Below are 16,019 nucleotides of genomic sequence, written 5' to 3'. Positions count from 1 at the left end.
CTTCTTTCCTGAACCTTTTGCTGCTGGGATGTTCTCTCCTACTTCCTTTTGTCCTTCCCCAGGAGTGTGCTCTGACAGACAGCACAAGGGAAAGGTTTTAACCTAATGTAAAGACAGAATTGAAAGTATAATTAGCATTCTAGAAATTTATCCAGAGATAAAAAAAGCTGCTTAGTCAATTAAAATAACTTACTGGGGTATGTGACATGGTTCTGCTGTAGGGTGTCTCAGCAACTGCTGCTGTAGGCAAGGAACGATGGGGATATTGTTAAAAGAACTGTGCTCCATCTAAAGGCAAAAGTACAGAGAGGATTTTATGTGGCAGTGACTTCTGCCTAAATTCCACTCAAAAGTGCTTGTAGAGTTGTCAGCCATAGAAGAAATGTCACAGCAATGATGGTTACGTGAAGCACCTGACCTCCTGTACCATTTCCTTTTTAAGACTGCAGAAAAAGGAATATGCAAAGATCCATTATTTCATCTGCTGTCAAGCAAAATGTATCTCAGGAAGATAAAGAGAAAATAATGAGGACTGCTGGCGTGTTATTTCTTTAGAAATGCAGCCTGTTTCTTGGGACAGTGGTTTTGCAGGGAGCACAGGAGTAGCTGAGAGTGCAGAGTGAGAGTGTTGGACAGAACCAGAAGGGAAGTGTCCTGCTGAAAGATTGGTCACAGCAAAGACAAATCAGAAAACTGGCAAGGCAATAGTTTGGGGACTGGATTGATTGCAGGCACTAATGCAAAAGGCATCCAAGGTGGTTGCCTGTTGTTGAGGTGATTTATTATGGATTTAGCAGGCATAAAATGGAGTTAAAAGGGAAAATGTGAGGCATCTTTTTGTTTCATGTGTTGGTGTTTCTGAGGGTGCAACTCTATGGTGCCATCACTCTAGCAGCTTTAAAAAACGTCTGTCCTTACCTGACCCAAACCAATCCTTCCTGCCTTCCAGCAACAGCACATTAGCACCCATTCTTTCCCCCACATTGTTGAACAGGATAGTTACACCAGACATTGAGTGCCTGTAACCAAGAGGGATTCGGCTGTTGAACATGATGGGAGGGTGTGAGGAAAGGGGTGAAACAGGAAAAGGGAATCCCTTCAACCACAGAAGTATTTTTATCTTTGAGCCACAGCACCTGCCACACATATGGAAAAAGAAAAGCAGGGGAAAATGGTCCTCAAGAAACCAGGCTGACTGACTGACAAAGGTAAACCAGTCCAGAAGAACGTTCAGGCCAGAGGAAAGAAATTGAGTACATTAATTCACCTCCATGGAGGGCCAGAAGTGTTCAGGTGCTGTTAAAGCCACAGAGGAAGATCCATTGATTCGGGTTTATCTGCAGGAGAAAGCAGGCTGACTGAATCCAGTGTGTTTTCCCAAGTAATGCACTGAGTCTAATAAACCCCTGGTTTGTTTTAACCCTTGATATATGCTAACAATTTTAAATATATTTATTTATATTTATATATATATATATTTAAAATAAAGTTGATTTGAACAGAATCACAATTAGGAGCCACACCTAAAACACACCTTTGCAGCCTAAGGCTGTATCTGTTCTTCCAACAACAGAAACGGCTGGTGCCAGAAACCCGTGGCAACCAGCCTTGTGCCTTGCTGTGCCATGGAGTGCACGGTGTTCTTTCTGCTCACCATCTTTCCCAACAGCATGTCGTCTTCTAGCAGAGACCTTCCCATAAGCTGCAGCACCTGTTTTCTTAGTCTAAGAGAAACTCCAGGGGCCTGTGACTTTGAGATCACCAAGGTCACATGAGTGACTTCACACGTTCATGTGAAGTAATTTGAAAAGGACTTGTAAATGAAGTGTTTTCCCTTCCTTGGGTAGGGTTTTTTGACTCACATAGGTATTTTGTGGCTTCTAATGACTACATCGGGTCATTCTCTAGCGTTTCTTGAGTGTTCTGGAATTATTACAGAGGCCCCAATTCAGCCCTCAGATAGCAGAATTAAAGCCTAACGGGTTAATTAGAGTTGCACGCAGACTTTTGTCGAGACGCTTTCAGACCCAGGGTCAGCAACCGGTACCTCACGGCTTTCTGGTGAGGTGCCCCAACCACCTTGCTGCAATTACCCACCCTGTGGCCTTTTCCAGTATTGCACGGCTCAAAACCTGGCACATCTTTTGGCGCCCGGCAGAGGAAATGTAACATTCTGCCAGCTGTCTGTTACCAATCCAATTTCAACAGGTCATGGAAAAAGCAGACCCGAAGTGGGGAGCATTTGATATTTTAAAACCAAAGGGAAAAAACCAAAACTAAACACATAACCCTCCCCCCAAATCAACCAGTTACAGAATCATAGAATAATTTTGGTTGGAAAAGACCTTTTGGATCATTGAGTCCAGCTGTAAACCATCTGAGTTTGCATGGTGCATTTGGATCTGCTTTCCCTCCTGTACTATGATCTTGGCTGCAGCAGCATCTGAAGTCCCATCTCTGAAACTATGGACTTACGTATTTAGAATTTGTCCCAGGAAATAAAAAAGCTGGGGAAAAACTGGCTTTTTTGATCTCAGAATTGCATCCAGGGTTGGCAAGCAGCAAGGGGTAAAAAAACCAAAACTACTCCCAGAAATTAAATAGAAATGGAAGAAAACTGGATAGGAAGCTCTACTGGATAATAAGTCATTTAATTTAAAGAGACCCAATGTGAACTCTATATAATACTATATTCTGAGCTGAAGAACTGAGTCTGAACTCATTTGCCAAAAATTTATCTGCTAGGGTTGCTTAGTTGTGAACATTCACTAATAAATCATGTACAAGAATTAGATAAAGCAATGCTACCTAAACCACATAATAAACAAATAAAACAGGAAAAAAAATGTCCTTGCACACAAATGTCCCTTTCAGCTGTAAATCTCACATTTCCCTTTACAAGCAAAGAGCATGTAGAATTTTCCTGAAAGCAAGAAACCCTTAGGAACAAATATTCTAAAAACATTGTAATTAAAAGTTGATAATAGGAGTGAAAGCTCAGCTTTGAATGTTATATATTATTATCATTGTGGATAATAACTAATCTAAAATTATTTTTATCAAACCTAGAGGTCAGAGTTTAAATCTTGATGATCCATTTCATCCTGCAAAACTCTCATCCCACCATAATTCAGGAATTTTATGACTTGACTGTGTTAGGTACAGTCAGCTGAGAAACATACAAGAGGAACCACTGTGAATTATCCATATCATTAAGACACAAAACTAAAAATAGAAGAAATTGTTCCCACCCCTGCCCTGCAGCATAAACCAAAAATGTTGCACAGAATACTGTTGTAAAATCAGCCACCACAAAACTCAGTGAGGAATAATCCTTCCTCTTACAGAAATAAAACATTTGAGAATGGACTATTGAATGGTTTTCTACTTACATATTTACATTTATAGTAATATGCATTATAATCAAAGATGTATATTTACATTGAGAAATTTATTTTAAAATAATTGCACTTAAGAAACTTTAAAAGCCTTTAATTTTTTAAAATCATTACACATACAGGTTTTCTACTTAAGCAAGAAGAAATACAAGAAAAGGTCTGATCACAAGGACATATTTTGCCTTAAAGAGCTACATAGCTCTGGATGATACACATCATCACAACAACGTATCTCCTGCGTAGTCATTTGAAGTTTCACAACTCTAGTTCAGATTAAATACCAATGACCTGATTCATTCTTACAATGAGTTTCACTGTAAATAATTGTAAAAAGCACATTTAGTACCATGACTCAGTACGCAAAACTTCTTCTGTTCCTCTTGGCCAAAGCTTGCTATGCCCCACACCTACCTCCAGCAAAGGCCAAGAAGTGTCAGCACAGCCAATAAATGGCTCCATGGCTTCATAACCAGGCTTCTGGCACTCACTTTTCCCAAAGTTTGATGTTTGAACTAGTGAAGTGACCAGGATGATGTGCCATTAGTTAACACAAAAAGGAAAACACTCCCAATTATATTAGTTTTAAAATAGGATCCCATATTACCCCAAAATAGAAGTTATCACAAATACACCACAGCATTTCAATTTCCAAGCCTTTGAATTTTGAGGGGGTGAAAACTACTACAGAGGAATCTGTGAAAGGTCACAAAGAAAAGCAAAGATTTGTTAATAGGCTTGCATGGACTGTACAGCAGTCGACCAATACACTGGAAATGGTCAGGGAGTCTGGAACTGAAAAAAAACCTTACAGCCACTTTTGTAGCACTGAGGTCAAAAACAAGGAAAAGAAGAGGTTGACACCACGCTGGTATCAAATCTTTAATTCCCTGGAGTCGCAAGGGGTCAGCATTACATAAAGCATTTATTAAAAAGGAATGCCATTCCATGAATAACTTGCATGTATTATGTAAAATACATATTAAAGGTGAATGCCATTCCATGAATAGCTTGCACGCTGCTTAGTTTGAGTAACAACAATGCATTTAGGCATTGTAAAGGTTCTGTCTTCTGCCCTATGAAATGTCTCGGAGACATCAGTCTGTAACCCTTTTCATAAGTCAAGTTTATAAACACATTTTATACTACTATCTTTTATATGATCTACTTCAAAATACAGCTTTAAGACTTGCAAAAAAGAACAATGAGTGCAGCTCATTACTAGCTCTTGACAAAAGCTCAATGGGAGGGAAAGAAACACAACGGAGAGAATAAAATGCCTGTGATGAAGAACCTCTAAATCTGACCGATGACTGGGAGACACCCATGTTTACATAGGAACATGAATTAGAGCTGAGGTTTATGTCTCACCAGGTTAAACCACTTCCCACATTGCTCTTGGCATGATCCTATGCTGATTGAATAAGCAAGAAGCAAGAAAAAGCAAGCAGACAGAGAAAGCAACACCAAACTCTTGACACCTTTAGAGGAGCAGAAATAGCACAGCATCCCTACCTACCTATTTCACAACACAGCAGCTGCAGATGTCCTGTTGCACATGCTGGCCTGCTGCAGAAGGGGGCCAGAGAGAAAATTTAGACAACTGAAAAAAATAACCCTCCATTTATAGACAGGTATCTTTACAATAGGAGACCATTTCTGAAGCTAGGACCCATCTTCAAGTATTTCCTAGCTATACTGAAGGGTTAGAAATGTAACCTTAAAAGACACAGACCTAGCTGGATCATTGGATGGAATTTAAAAAATAATTTATTCCAGCCCTTTCCATGCACAGACACTTCTCTGTCAAGCTCCTCTGTTACCTTATCTGTATAGATTTGAAGCCTACAGCAGTACACACACACATCTATAAAATCTATAAGATTATATCCCAATATTGTATGATAACCAATCTAATAGTATAACATCAGATAGTCAATCCAGTATTACTACTTCATCATTTATATTTCACACATCCCTTCCAAAAGACAAACTACAAAATCACAGGAGTGAAACTGCTGATTTTTTGAAACCCCAGCTCTCAGAGAGAGATGTCTTATTAGCACATCTTCATCTTCAGCAAAGATTCGATCTGTATTAAAAATGAAAATAATTTTAAAATATTACTGAAAAGCACAACATCCTGCATATAACAAACTGACAAGAAGTCATGGGATAACACAAGAAAAGCCCCTTATTCAAATGTTCAAGAAGTGTTTGTAGGGCATGATTCACCTACTCATAAGGTAGGCATCTAAAATAGGTCAGATGAATCACCATGTAACTGTGTCCATTTCTTTCCAGTGCCTGAACCATAACTCAGACAGAGACAGGCACGTTGCAGCTATTGAGATACAGGCAGATGAACCCCAGGTCCAGTTTTCACCTAGGCTACCTCACAACCGCCCCAGTTTCTGCAGGAGCTACGCCGCAGAAGCAGACCCTTGGCAGATGGGGAGAAGAAGCTCTGCCTGGTGCCTTTTGTTGCTTTGGTGAAGTGGGTAGAGAGAATTAAGAAGAGTTTTCTTACTCCCTGTCAATGCAAGGTCAGTCTGCTCATCCTAAATTTTCTTTCCACTTAGATATATTCAGCATAAGACAGAATTTTCAAAATCAGAAGACAATTAAAATGCTCTATTTGATTTTTATTAAAATACATCTTTTCAAATTTGGGGATCAGTTTAATGATATATTTTTGACAGCTTCATGGGGTTTTTTCCTGTAAATTATTGAGTAAATAAGATTTTTTAAAATCACACTGTCATTCCCCCCATCAGTCACTTAAGAAACAATCAGTTAATTTCAATCAATTTTAACAACTGTGTAGAGGAATCAAAGATGAACATGCTCCTATAGACACAGATCAGCAGCTGGGAACAGCACAGAGCTCTTGCTAGCACCCTCATGAGAGGATCAGCAGGGAGAGACTGGCCTTATCCATTTTGTTTGGCAGTTAATGTAATATCTTGTCCAGGCAGCAGGTCAAAATATTTGTTTTAGGGACTGAGTCTCTTGGGAACAAGCAAGAAATGTCAGGATGATTTGGGGTGAGAGGGCTGCTGGAAAGAAGGAGCAGTCATAAGATTCTTTTATCCAGGCTGAAAAAAACAACAGCAGAAAGTGCAGCTTTTATAATAAAGTTTTATTAATGGCCATACTGGTAAGAATGAGCAGACTATACACTGACTGGGGTCTTGATTTCAACTGTAAGGATTTGGTTTCTGTAACAATGCACAAAACCAGGATTTCCACCACTGTCCACTGAAGTAGCTGAAGGAACTGCCAAGAGCTGAATTTGGGGCTAGAAAACCCCAACTGAGCCTGGAAGCTGAGAGAGCAGAATTACCCCTGTGTTTTGGTAGCCTTCTCTAGGTATTCCTGAAATACTCTCATCCCATAGAGCATGGGGACCTCTGTCTCCTAGGAGAATTTCAAAAGTAGATTATCAGAAATTACTAAGAAATTAATTAACTTCTCCTATGAGGACAGTCTGAGAGAGTTGGGGCTGTTCAGCCTGGAGAAGAGAAGGCTCTGGGGAGACCTTATAGCAGCCTTCCAGTACCTGAAGGGGCTACAGGAAAGCTGGGGAGGGGCTTTTTACAAGGGCTTGTAGTGAGAGGACAAGGGGGAATGGATTAAAACTGGAAAAAGGGAGATTTAGGTTAGACATTAGGAGGAAATTATTTAGTGTGAGGGTGGTAAGACACTGGAACAGGTTGCCCAGGGAAGTTTTGGAAGCTCCATCCCTGGAAGTGTTCAAGGCCAGGTTGGATGGGGCTCTGAGCAGCCTGGTCTAGTGTAGTGCGAGGTGTCCCTGCCCATGCAGGGGGATTGGAACTGGATGATCTGTCCCTAAGGTCCCTTTCAACCCAAACCATTCTGTGACCCCATGACCTGAGAGCATCTGAGCAGAGTGAGTGACTCTCCTGAACCTGGGAAACCAGGACAAGCCCCAGAAAGTAAGGATGCCAGTTTCCTGCCAGGACTGGGAGCTAAGCGGAGTGAACTGCACATGCCGGTTCCTGCATTGAGCAGCCCTGGGGGCCTGGCACCCGTGCTCACAGCACCTGGCCTGGCAGGGCCCCTCATGCCCATGCAGTGCCCTCACATCCCAGACAGCCCCACTGTGGGTGAGACGCTGGGGCTGGGAAAGGGGGTGCCCAGGCTGTGGGGCTGGAGAAAAGCAAGAAGCCACCACCAGAACCACACAAGGGGACAGCAAGCAGCCCAGCTTGTCCAAACAGGGAGTATGGGCATGGGAGCACATCTGCAGTGATAAGAAGTTTGGAAAACAGTCCCTGGGGAGAAGCAGGGAAACTGGGCTTGTTGAGTCTGGAGGAGAAGGCTGGAAGTAGGGCAGGACATGATAACACAGTTGCCTTTCATGAGGGATTATTATTAAGAGAGGCAGCGGCAACATTGCTGGAAAGACAAAGATAAGCTCTAATCAACTTAATTTTCAGGAAAGAAAAGAAGAAAGGAAAAAAGAAAAAGACTAGATGTTGCAAAAACTTCATCTGAGTAAGGCAGGACTGGAGTAGATTACCTAAGGAGGCTGTGAAACCCACTTCACCGGAAGCTGTAAGAAGTTAAGCCAGTGTTGCCTTGCTCTCTCAGGAGGGGATGGAGTGCCATGCCATTTCTCAGCCTTTGGAAAGTAAAGGACCATATAATCTTTTTTAAAAAAATGAAATTTAATAAAAATGTTTAACATTTAGGTAAAAAACCCAAAAAACTATGGTTTCACAAATCCTTATTTTAGTACTACAAATGCAAGCATTTAAATTCAAAATATCCTTAAGAATAAAAATGGATGGCAAACTTTGGTCTTCCCTCTCAAAGAAATTGCTTTGCAGTTATTGAGCAGGTAAAAGCTGGCAAGATCTTTTAGCACTATTTCTTTCATACATGTTAGCCCACTGCACCTGCTTCCTGTTACCAGCCCTTCTCCTCTGTTATCTCCCACTTAGCAACCTGCAGGGTAGCATCCTGCAGAGAAGCACTGGTCACTTCTGTGTTCTTTAGGGCACTTCTATTCCTGCTGAAATGCTTGCAGGCTGGGCCAATCTCACAGCATGATTATACTGTTACCTCTTGACCATCTGAGGTTATGGAGCCATAGGATACCTCAGGTATTGGAAAAAAGCAGATGTTATGGTTCTTTTGGAACCCACCGTAGAGCAGAATACTCCCAAGACATAGAGTATACTGAGGCATGCAGACCTTCCCAGTCCAACTGGGGATATTAAGCCCATCAGGGCATCTTAAAGATGCAGAGTTAGGAAGGTTTCGTTGAGATGCTTGCATTGGTTTCTAATGTTAATCTTCTAATCAGATGCTGAATTCAGTCTGGCGTTTCACCACCAAATGACCCCGTTGCCAGTAACTCCAACAAGTTTGTCCAGCCAACTATCTGATGCCAATGGCACAGCTGGTTAGGGCTATGTGCTGGCTAGGCAGTCCTTGGGCTATACTAGGAGGTAATCCTCAGTCCATCTCATGCAGAGAAATATAAACTACTCTGACACTGCCAAACCCTTTCCTGTGCTGGGAAGTACACTGCAGTGACACTGGAATGACTAAAAAGGTTTGGTAGAGTTGATTCGCTCTGGCTTATAGTAATGTGGGTAGTTTAGCTAGACACTTGTCTCACCAGTGTGGAGTGTGAGCTCAGGCACAGTGCTACACAGGTAGCCCACATATGTTGGGTACACAGGACAAAAATTCCTCTGGGAGGTGGGAATCCGAGGGAATGTGGTGCATATTGCACTGCAAGACTCCATCCCCAGGACCAGCAGAGAGTCGGCAGTGATGATACTGACCCACAGCTTGCTGGGGCTAACCTGACTCCATGGAGGGCCATGCTGGTGCCTCTGCAGTCATTCCCCAGAACTTCAGGCTCCATCAGGGCCCATTAGCTTGAGCTCTTCACTATAGGCTTCCATATCCAAGCTTAAACAGTCTAGACATCTTCCTCTACTCACCATTCCTATCAGGTGAAGATGGGCCTTCTCAGAAACAACTCTGGTACCTCTGAACTTAAGGGATAGCATATCCACAAACTGGCTAAATTACCTAGAGGCATTTGAGTTAGGTTATTTCACTAGCATTGAAAGAGAACTTTCAGTGGTCAAAGTCATACAGGGATATTATCTACTGATGATATCACACCTTTGCAAAATAGACTGAGGAGTAAGATTTATCATTGATTTATGATGAACATACCAGCTTTGAAAGAGGGAAACACACTAGTCAAAGACTTTGGAAGTATGTGTCCAGTTCTTATCTCTGCTTCTGGCCTGATGGGCTCTTTGTGCAGGTTTCTTCACTCACCACCATCTTCCTCAGCTTGGTTTTCTCCTCTTGTATAACTGTGCCATGCACCTGGTCGTAAGAGGCACTATATAAAACAGAGATCTAATGACAAAGGCTATAAGAGAACTGGTGGCAGATGGAAGATTAGAACCCATGAATTCCAGGCTGCAAGGTCTTGACCCCAGAACCCTTCATCTAAAGAATCAGTTAATGGCTTTCACTCTGATAAAAGCTGTACTTCATGTGGTGTTTAGGGGAGTAATAATATCTGATTACTTTTTCTCCTCTCTCTGTTCCAGCTAATGATGATGTTGCCCCAGCTGAAAATAAGGAGACCCATCATCTGAAAATTCATATGAAAACACACCTTGACTTTTATATCCAGCAACAGAGAGTTCAGATGGGAAAGAAATCCCTTAGGTGGTGTGACTATGGAAAGGGTTTTGATGGAAACTGTGACCTGACTCAACATCAGCTGGTTCACACTGGAAAGATGCCTGATCTGTGTGCTCCTTGTGGGCAGAGGTAGAGCCAGGATCCCTTACTCAGCATCAATGAACCCACCTTAGCAAGAAATCAAGATCTGAATGGAGCGTGGTCACTCTTGAGTCCTGCAGGGCAGGCATTCACTCCTGCACCAGAGATGGGATAGAGGTGAAGACATATCCAAGCCACTGTTGGGAGTCTTGGAGGCAACCCCAGACACTACAGGGTTGGTAGTTAACTTGGGCATCTGGAATACTTGCCCAAAGCAGAAAGAAGGTAACTTTTATCCTTGATCTGTTCTGAGAAAACATAGTATGGCATTTTCTAGGCTTAGTATGAATCATTATTTGCACTTCATTAGTCATTGTTAGCTGTAGCTTGTGAGTACTTCAGATCCTAGACTACACAAGACCTTACAGGCTTTGCTTCCCTCAGATGCTTTGGCAACTGCAACCCACCCATCCCAGAGAATGTGATAATTTTAGAAGGTCTCACTGTGACAAATGTACTGCGAGTACAGGACAAGGATGTGGTCCTTACCTCAGCAGCTTGCAATCTAAGCCTCCAATGTCACGTACCAAGAGGTTTTTTTCTAAGGTAGAAAACCCACTTTTTAATAGGGTCATTCTGTTTAATTGTTTTTCTCACAGTATTATACTTGTCTCATTCTAATTGAATGCAAAGAGAGCTAAAAATATCACACAGTGTGAATCACAAAAAGGCCCTTTTTGTGAGTTAAGGACAAAAGCTTACTTCATGAAAACTGTGCCTTTGCTCATATGACACAATCCTGCCTCAGTCTGCCCTTACAACAATAGTATCATAGCTCCAGACAAGCAATACTTCACCACTGCATGGATGGTCATGTTCCTCTGCAAGCTCACATCTGTCTTTACAACCCATCACATCGGAAAGGTTTCATTTTCCATGACTGAGGTATGGAGATGAGGGGTATGGGGAATCCTTTCCTGTTACAAAACAGGCCAATGTTGCAGGAGTGATTTCAGGAACATGTGCTCACTTTTCTATGATTAAATTTGTGGGCTATTATAGGATTCATGGTAAGTTTAAGGCTTTCAGGAAAGCCACTGTGCATGGCCTAGCTGTGGGCCAGGAGATAACATGTATTTTCAAGGCCTAACAAGGTCATGGATATTAAGGATCAGAAACTATGGGACATTTGGCTTAGAGTGAGGGTTTTGGACTACAAAAGATGTCTGTGACTGGGGCTGTACTCTCCACATAGACCATGGCAAGTTATGTTATCTGGAGCCAACCCAGAGCAGGTGTTTTAGAGAACCAGAGCATTAATCTCATTGCAATTTTTGGAGTAGAGTGAGGATTCATTGACATATATTTAGGATTGGATGTTGAGGATGGCAGGATGGAGTGGGAGATAAAGGGCCAGCCACGGCCATGCTTCTGCAGGGTAGGGGAAAAGAGGGTTCCTGGAGTTGTGAGGAAAGGGAGTATCCCAGTATCCTTACACTAAAGGAAAGGATATCCCAGGCAGTAGGGTTTCCTTCTTGTACCCAATAAGCCCTCTTTGTGTGGGCAAAGACTAGTTTCTTTGAGCTAAAGCTGATCTCCACCATCTGCAATGTGGAGTAAGCAGCCAGTCTGCAGGCCCACACATCTCACTGCTGACATGAGTCAGCTTGATGTGTGTGCACTGAGGTGAAAGAGGGGCTCTTGTTTCCTTCTGCAGCTAAAATCACAGAGATTTTATTTCTAAAAAGCTGAAACTCTTGCAGCACACTAGATCCTTCTCGAACCCTGCAACTCCTTGCACAAGCTTAACAGAAAATACCTGAGGGAGGAAAAGGTGAGTTGATTTTTAAACGTACCGGTGTGACCCTATACAGACTTCACCGATGCAGATGAGCTCACACGACAGGATGTGTTTAGGTTTTCTCACCTGAACGCAGCCAGGAGATGGCGTCAGCAGCAGCTTCCCAACGGAGGGCACTCCAGGGACTGCACACAGGGGCTGGGAGAGCTCCGCCTCAAGGGCCCTGGATGGGGAGGTAGGCACACTTCAGCTGTGTTTGTCCTCTGCAAAAAACTAAGCTGAAGAAAAATTACTGTGTTTGTCTCCTTAAAAGTTACACTGCTATGCATCATTAGATCTACCAAAATACCCGATACAAAACCCCCAAACCCTACATTCAGGCCGCAGGGAAAATCCTGAATTTCTGAACTTTTAAGTGCTTGATTTCACAGACAGTCAAGAGTCTCTTTAACACAAGCCAGAGACTTCCTTGTGCAATTTCTTAATTAGCAGGGAATCATTGTTACAGGTGCATGGGACATTAATCTGTGGGCTGGATTTTGTGTCTGGCCAACAAGAGGAAAGAAAGTGAAGGACTGGTCTGAGTCATTACTGCTGACCTATACCACAAGCAGCAACACTTAGATGGACATTATCATATAAGGATCTCAGCTGGGAAGAAAGAGCTTCCTAGCACAGTGGTTTCCGAGTGAGCAGGGTTGGGCAGGATGGGGCTGGGGCAGTAGCAGTGCAGCTGTTTTGAGCAGAGGAAGGTGGCTGAATGTCATCCTCGCACTTCTGCTGCATATGCTGAGGTGCTGCAGCTACCTCTCTGGGTAAAAACCTACACACATGCATGTGCAATGAATGTATCCAGCTCCTACATAGCAGGATCCTCCCTTTCAGGTTGAACCAGAGGACTGTTTGGTAAGCCCCTTGAAGGCAGCATGCTTCTCCTTTCATAGTTGTTCTCCATGCTGCATTTTTCTGGGGTCCTAACTATAGTTCACCGCTTGAGCAGCTCTGGACTAGAACAAGATTGGCTGCAGTGGTGTGACCTTGTCCATATCCTCCCACCTTTCACTTACAGTAATTACTTCCAGTAATTTCCCTGTGGATTACAGCCAAGTAGCCTGAGCTCTGGATGGAGCCCCAGAAGAAAATGAGCACATAAGGGCAAAGCTGTTAGCAAATTAATCTGTTCAGAGGAGGCAACACTCAAGACCAGGTTCTTAGGAACTGCACCCCAGTCAGACAGCTGTAGAGGCATCACAGCAGTCTCACTGCCTGGACCAGACTTTGCAGCATCCTCTGAAAGCTGCTGGTCCCCTGTGCTGCAGCCCACAACATTCTCGATTGTTCCCACAGACCTTCACAGGCCACATGGATGTCAGATCACTAAAGGATCTGGGGAAAAAAAAGTTTTCACACTCCACTTGCAGCATTCAGAATCACAAATGCAGGAACTCAAGAGCACTGCAGGAAACTGAGAGCTTCCTCCTAAAACCCTCCTGGGACCTGCAAGAAAGGATTTGTTTGTGAGAGGCACCTGCAAGGAATAAGCAATAACTGGAGTTATCCTTTGCACGTAGCATCTGAATGGGGAGGAAGTGTAAACCCAAAGATTCCAACAACATTGTAACTGAGCTAGGTATTGCCTCTGCCAATTGGTGTAAAAGAACAGCCGTTTGAAAATGTTTGCATAACTAGCCTTTGTTAAGGTTTTTCAAAACTTGATGGTAAGGCCAAAGTTGCATCTTCTGGATTCCCAGGAATTAACACCTTTGATGATGGAGTTATCTTTCGCCTCGTCTGACTGCCCATTCCCCAGGACAAATGTGTTTTTCACCATAATGTGTTTTTGTCCTTTTGGAGGCATCTCAATAGTATGTAGCACTGGTTTTTTAAATCTGTTTTTGTTTTTAGTATCCTTGTTTACAGATACTGCCTTTCATTTCCTAGTTACCTTTATGGAAGCTCTTCAGGTAGCCCATAGACCTCTTGATGTATCTGGACAACAAGCTTGAAATTACTGCAAAGACTCCAGTACTGACATTCAGTGTAAAGTACCAAGGAATGCCCCTATTGCTGTTCTTGGTCATAAACCATCTTTTCCCTGCATCAGATCAAGCTTTGCATTTTGGGAAAAAATTACATATATCTCAAACTTGTGGTTTTTAGCCACAGGGACACCTCCATATCATTCTCTGTGTATTAATCTGGTGGTAATAGGGCTTGAAAAGCAATATTGAACATGAATGAGTGTGATGTCATATTCATGAGGTATGTCAAATGTAATTTTTGCAATTTTGGTTGAGGAAAATCTTCCTAAAAATCAAAAAGCTTACTACTATTTCACTGAAAGTACAGTCCCTGAGTTGCCAAATACTATTGAGTGGGAAACAGGTTACTTTGACCAGAATGTGTATCATCAAAAGCTGGGTAACTGCTTTAGAGACTATACCCCATTTAGTTTCATCTTTTTTCCCCAATATTTATTGAAATGGGCTTCTTGCTTATACCAAGTCCATTATTTTATTCGTCTTGAATAAAAGAATATTTATTTTTTTTACACTAACCTTTAAGCTATTCTTTTCTGTATTTTAAAACAGTATACAAGGACATGGATATGAAATTTTGGGTTGTGTTTTGCTTTAGCTAATCATATGAAATCCTGTGTGGGAGGTAGGTTTTGAGGATTTCTTATTTCGTTGGCTTGTACCTAATGCTATGAGTAGTTCACAACAGAGTCTTGACTTATGCTCAGTGGACAATATTTGCACCTTCAGCAAAAAAAAAAACCACACCAATAAACCAGCTGAGGCTATTTTGCCTGGTTTTACTATTAGAGGCTGGTCATTCATAGCTCAAATTCAAGCAAAAATCAGGAAATACCAAGGAAACCAGCAGATGCACATGTGAAGGCCACACCTTTCTGAAACCCTGCAATGAACAGTCATTCTCCTTGACAACAGTCCAGATGGACGCTGAAAGAGCTGCAGAGGTTGCTTGCAACTGGGAAAGCCCACTGGCCTCCATAGGCCCACATCCACATGTAAGAACCACTCTCTTCATCTTCTAAAAGAGGCAGTAGCCTTTAGCCAAGTGAATTGTTTGACTATGTCCAGGCTAAATGGATGTAAGCAAATAAAAAATATGCTTTTGCCATGTGATGTGGCTGACAGACAGGGACTCTCCAAACAAGGTCTTAAGTCTCCTGCCTATAGCAGCAGTTTTATCCCTTTGTTTAGACATTCCTGGCAGCACCTGTAAGAAAATTGGGTTTAGCAAGCAGCTCATTTAGGACAATGGTGGAACTTGAACATCAGGCAAGACCACTGCTATTATTTTGGAAGATACTTGTACGATACAGTTAATGGGCCATTCATTGTAGTCCATCCTGCCTTCGCAGTAACTGGTACATAGGGCATAAAGATACAAATCTGTCACTCCATGGCACGTATCCATTTGGACAAAGAGTCCTTACTGCTTTTTGTACGAAAAAAATTCCCTCTTGTCCTACCACAACAAGCCCTACTAAAAAGTTTGTCCCCACCTTTCATATAAACCCCTTTCAATACGGCTTCCCTGGAGCCTTCTCTTCTCCAGGCTGAACACCCCCAACTGTCTCAGCCTGTCTTCATAGCAGAGGGGCTCCAGCCCTCTGATCATCTTCACGGCCTACTCTGGACTCCCTGCAACAGCTCCATGTCCTTTTGTTGTGGGCTCCAGAACTGGACACAGCACTCCAGGTGGGGTCTCACGAGAGCAGAACAGTGGAGGAGAATCACCTCCCTTGACCTGCTGGCCACGTTTTTTTTGTTGCAGCCCAGGACACAGTTGGCTTTCTGGGATGCAAGAGCATATTGCTGGCTCATGTCCAGCTTTTCATCCACAATGAGGCGGGAACTCTGCTGATAGCAAGTTATAAATAAGGGGCAGGAAAAGAGATTGCTGATTTTCAGAAGGACCATTACTGCTGCATATTCACAGCAAGCTTTGGAAGAAATGAAGGGAACACTTAGGACCCGACTCACTGGTAAGGAGTGTTT

The sequence above is a fragment of the Apus apus genome, chromosome 1 (assembly GCF_020740795.1).
Source record: "Apus apus isolate bApuApu2 chromosome 1, bApuApu2.pri.cur, whole genome shotgun sequence".
In the NCBI taxonomy this organism is placed as follows: domain Eukaryota; kingdom Metazoa; phylum Chordata; class Aves; order Apodiformes; family Apodidae; genus Apus; species Apus apus.
This window is presented reverse-complemented; position numbering follows the sequence as displayed.